Consider the following 6,000-nt stretch of genomic DNA (forward strand, 5'->3'; position numbering starts at 1 on the left):
TCAGAATTGTTAATACATACGGTGAGGTTATTTATGACAAATGTCCAACGCAGAGTAGGTCCCAAAATGTTAGTTTCTTAAATGGCTATAATTATGAATAAGTAAACTTTAGTCTTCATTATCTGCTTTTCTTAATTGGACTTTCAGTAAAGCCTGGCTTGTTAACACAAATGTGATCAAGCAGCTATACTTGAAATTTTCATTGAAAGAGAATCAGTATGGTTTATGATTTCAGATGACTTAAACACTTAGCTGTTTGGCCATTCATTCATTCACCCAATGCCTATGGCGTGCTTTTCTGCATGTCAGTCAGTATGCCTGGCACTTGGGGAGTAACAAACCCTTCTACAGAGCAACTTGGGGATTGCTTTCATTGGATGCTTTCACTTCGGTGAGATAAATGCAACTCTAAAGCATCTTTATATGCTCTACAGGATTTAGAAAATAATGCCAGGAAATCAGAGAATCTTTAAATCAAGCAGAGGCAGAATTAAGCGAAAAGATTTTTTTTTTGTTTTCAGCTTCCTATGTGGTGTCAGAATTCTTGCACGACTGTCAAAAGGTTTTTGCTAGACTAACAACTACAATGAATTGAATGTCCATTATTGTTTCAGACGTGGTCCTAACTCTTCATAGGCATTACTTTAATTCAAGCTTCACAAGGAGAAACAAAGGCTAATTACCAATATACGCAAGTGACAAACAGAAAATGATATCCAGGAGAGTTCAGTAACTTGCATGGGCTCCGCAGCTAAGGGGTGGCATTGAAATCTGAATTTAGGACAGCTGCATTCTATAGCTACTGATCTTATTCTGAGCTAACATCTGTCTTGCAACATTGGAGCTCATGAGGCATCAAATTACACCTCCAGTGACACTGGATTTGCCAAGTTTGCAAGGGTGATAAAGATAGGGTTTCTACCCTCAAGCAGCTTCTAATCCTGTTATTTCCCCCGTTTTGGAGGAATTTGGGATACACGCTGTCTTCTGTAGGAGACTCCTCCGAAAGTCTGAATTCATTCCAGTCGTCAATCCCTTCCGATAAAAACAACCACAACGCTCTGCCTTAGCCTGAACTTGAGTGTTATTCCTCCTTGTGAACCCCCAAGTTTCTTCAGCCATTGCTAAGTCTCCCAAGTCAGCGTCGTCTCAGTTGTCTTTCTCCGGCTGCATATCTGATCACGTCCTTCAAGGACAGCTTGGAATCCAAGCAATGCAGTATCAAGACAAACTTTCACTTGGATATTCAACCCTGATTGCTATTTACAGGGATGGATCTAGCTGTTGATAACAATATTGTAATTTCTTTGTATTAATTCAGCTTAAAATCATTCACCTCAGCCTTCCTCCTCCCTCCCTCCCCCCTTTTTTTGCTTGTTTACTTTTTAAAAGATATATTTATTTTATTGGAAAGTCAGAATTGCACAGAAAGAAGGAGAGACAGAAAGGTCTTCAGTCTGCTAGTTCACACTCCAAGTGACTGCAATGGCCAGAGCTGAGCTGGTCTGAAGGCAGGAGCCAGGAGCTTCTTTCAGGTGTCCCAAAGCTTTGGGCTTTGGGCCTTGGGCCATCCTCTACTGCTGTGCCAGGTCACAGGCATGGAGCTGCAAGGGAAGTGGAGCAGCTGAGACACAAACTGGCACCCATACGGGATCCCAGAGGATGCAAGGTAAGGATTCTAGTCACTAGGCTATTGTGCTGGGCCCCTTTTGTTGGTTTACTTTTACAAACAGTGGTATATCCAGGTCTTGATTTTTCTCCTTCTTAAATTCAGACAATATGACTGTTCTTATTAAATTCACTCTTTTAAAAAAAAGTAGGGCCACATTTCAGACTGTCAAACATTTTCAGCCTTGATGTTGATTTCCATTTTATTACAAAATCTGTTCTAGTTTTATGATATCCGCAATTCTCAGAGATGTTGATTTTATCATCTTTTTAGAATGATCAGTGTGAAAGAAGGGAATTTTTTAAAAAAAGATTTATTAATTTCTATTGGAAAGGCAGATATACAGAGAGAAAGAGAGACAGAAAGATCTTCTGTCTGCTGGTTCACTCCCCAAGTGGCTGCAATGGCCAGAGCTGAGCTGATCCCAGGTCTTGCACACAGGTGCAGGGTCCCAAGGCTTTGGGCCATCCTTGACTGCTTTCCCAGGCCACTAGCAAGCAGCTGGATGGGAAGTGGAGCAGCCGGGGCAAGAATTGGTGCCCATATGGGATCCCACTGTGTGCAAAGCAAGAACTTTAGCCATTAGGCTACCACAGTGGGACCAAGAAGGGAATTTTGAATTGCAACATCAGTGAGCTCTTTCCAAGTGGGAAAAATGTCGTTCATTGGTCTTCTTTTGTTAATGCTGCCAACCAAACCTTATTGTTACCACTGTCCAACTTGGAATGAATTTACTTAAGTCCACATTTGAGTTCCTGCACTGTTAGAAACAGAATATTTGTTCTTTAAGTTAGAAAACATTATTCCATACCTTAAACTTAGCTACTATTTGCTTCTCCACTGCAAGTCTGGACCAAGTCATCATCATCTCTTGACTGGGTGTCCTGCTGTTTTGGCCGGGTTTGTTGTTACTGGATCACACAATCTCTGTATTCTTTTCCACATGCTCACAAATTATTCAAACTACCTATCAACTTACCATTTGTACTTTACTTATCTTCTTCCTGATCAACTTATGAAAAGAAATTGAATGGAATGGGAAAAGAAAGAAAATCTGCAAAAATTCAAAAATAGAAGTGTAAAAATACTAACATTTATAAAGTTAGCCCAGAGAATGCATGGCATAGACTCCAGCATGTGTATTTGGAGTTGGTCAAAAACAGGTAATTCACATCAGTCGTGATAGAGCGTGGTGCTCAGAAGATAAAAGCAAAAGAATTTTTATTGTTGTTTTTGGTTTTTTTTTCTGCTTTTTAGAAAAACACTCATTTCTTTCATGGAGTTCATCTGGAGCATCTTGCTAGGCTGAGGGGACAATATTTAGTCCTGATTGGCTGTTAGCAATCCTAGAACAGCCAAAGCAATCCTTGTGCCTGGGTATGTCTGTCAGAGTCTAGTCTCCTCCAGGATGATCCAGAGGCTCTGGAGAAAACAATCGACTCCTATGCTCCAGATACTTCTCCACTGATGTCAGTGCTTGCAACAGGTGCTTTCCTGGTTGGAAACGGTTGAGATTTCCAGGGAGAACCTGGAGTTCAGATCTTCTGTATTGCCAGTGAGGGTAAGTTCCCTGTAGAAAGGCCTTAATAAGAGATAGGAAGACACACACAGACACAACAGAATTAAAAGGAAATTTGGGGACATACATTTGGCCTAGGAGTTAACCACTGGTGGAGTCACCCACATTTTATGCTGGAATGCTTAGGTGTGAGTCCTGACTTACTCCTGCCTCCAGCTGCCTGCTGATGTGAACTCTGAGAGGAGGGATAAATCCAGTCATTGGAATCCCGTTACATGGAAGACTTGGGTTGGACTCAGGAATTCTGACTTCGGCTTGGGCCCAACAGGCGTCATGCAGGGTTTTCGGCACTGAACAGAACTGTTTGTTTCTGCATCTCAAATTAATTAAAAAACAAAAATAGTGATAAATACTTTTTATTTGGTGCAAAAATACTTTTGAACTCCACCTATAACTTTTGCGAAACGTTTGGAGTTCCCTCATACAAATATCATCTATCTAACAAACAAGTATTGGTTATCGAAGAGAAACTATTTCCTGAAACTATGGCAGTAGTTCTTGCGAGTAACGTGCAAGTAACTTTCTTTAAATCAAATTGTGAGTAACTTCCTTCTAATGAGATATTCATACTGGCAATTTACTATTAAGCCTAATAATTATTCATATTTCTATCAGCCAGATGAAATCTTTTTTGGTACTAATTTAAATAATATATTTTACAATAAGGTTAAAGTATGTCTTTGATAATATTTGCATTTTACTAATCCTCTTTCTGTTTTTTTTTCCTATGGGAGAAATTTGAAGATTTTCCAGAAATATCCAGGCATATACTATTTGTCAAATTTGTTTTGCTTTTAAGACATGATAAATATTGCTTTAAACTAGTATCTTTTTATATATATATATTTTTTTTTTCCTTAATCTGGTAGGCACTTAAAAATGCCCCTTGCATTTACTCAAATGATTTAGCTCATAGTCTAACAGTTCCGACAGTGTGCTACGACGTGGTAATGAGCTTGTGCAAATAGAGTCAGATTTGCATTGTCCTTATTAACAGGTGCCCACACCCCCTCATTCCACCTGCCGCTATTATGGACAGTTCTTGGCATGTAGACGACTTCCTATTCCATACGATGCTTCCTCACTTTTGTGCCTGGGGACTTTTGCTTGCACCATGAGACAGGCACAAGGAAACATGAAAATGTTCAGAATGTCGTGCCTCTGGTGGGAAACTTAGAACCAATGAATCTGAACAGTTAACCCAATTTGTACCTTCTGCCGATGCCAAGGTATGGTATACCTGCTTCCTCAGAGAATACCTATGAAATTGAGCCAGTTGCTTAGAACAGTAAAAATATCCATCATTACATCTTTTATTGGTATCTCACAAAAACAAATAGACCTACTTTTGGAAAAATACAAACCAGATATTTTCCTTCACATCCTTATTGAAATTTCACCAAACTTGTTTATGAATTAGCAGCTCCTGTAAATCTTTTAGCTCAGGCAAGATGGCAGTCTAGTTGGGAATGAGATGTTGTGAAAAAACCAGAAAAATGAAAACCCCCCAAAATCTAATCTCTGGCCTCTGATCAAATCTCGTTGGACTCTGCGCTTGCCTCAACTGGTTGCTTGCTTCACGAACCGCATGCTTCACTTGAGCTCTTGCTTCTCCAGTTGCACAAGCCATGTATTCTCAGTGTCCTCAGGTGAACACTGTTCATGTATTTATCTTTATTCGTTGGAGAAATCGAAGTCCTAACCCAGACTTCTTCCTTCGGCTGTTTAAACTTCTGCCCTACTTGTGTAAGTACCATATCCATATAGAGACTCTACAATCTGTGCCTTGCAAGTGACGTACAACATGTCTACTTCATTTTCCAGTAGACATCAGCTTCACATTCCCCAAACCAAATCATCGATGCCATAATCGATCTCATAGTAAATGACAGCTTCATTTTCCCTAATACTTCATCTTTCATTCCTTACTGTCTCATTTTTAATGTTCAGTCTGTTAATAAATCCTATTCTCCCAATTCAAAATCTATTATTTTCTTAGAAAAAAAAAGGTTTACTTATTTCCTTTGGAAAGTCAGATATACAGAGGGGAAGAGAGACAGAGGAAGATCTTCCGTCCAATGATTCCAATGATTCGCTCCCCAAGCGATTGCAACGACTGGAGCTGCGCTCATCTGAAACTAGGAGCCAGGAACTTCCTCCAGGTTTCCCACATGGATCCTGGACACCAAGGCTTTGGGTCAACCTCTACTGCTTTCCCAGGCCACAAGCAGGGAGCCTGATGAGTAGCAGGGATGCCAGGATTAGAACCAATGATCATATGGGATCCCAGTGCATTCAAGGTGAGGACTTTAGCCGCTAGGCCATCGTGCCAGGCGCCCCCCCCCCCCAAATATATTCTTAGTCTAGTCATTACTTGACTTCTCTTTTGCTAGTCTGGGCCAAGCTACTTACGTCTCTTGACTGGATAGTATTATTACTACCTGTCTGAATTCTGTGTTTGTATCCTTCATCTCTTAAAGTTTAGTTTGAGTGGTCCTTTTAAGACATTAAATCAGATCAAGTGACTGGTATGTTTTTATATTGCAACTCATACAGAAAAAACATCAATGTATAACCGATGATCTTGCACTATAGAACTGTCAATATAACCTCACCCCCACTGTTGTTGCACCAGCTCTTACTGTTCTCCAAGTGCAGACTGCGTTAGCCTCACTGGCCTCCTTTTTGCTGTCTGATTCTGTGTATTTTTTCCTTCTTACAGTTCTCTGCAATTATATATCCCCAGGGATAC

Source organism: Ochotona curzoniae, unplaced genomic scaffold (genome assembly GCF_017591425.1).
Source record: "Ochotona curzoniae isolate NIBS_2020 unplaced genomic scaffold, NIBS_Ocur_1.0 scaffold_3208, whole genome shotgun sequence".
NCBI classification, from domain to species: domain Eukaryota; kingdom Metazoa; phylum Chordata; class Mammalia; order Lagomorpha; family Ochotonidae; genus Ochotona; species Ochotona curzoniae.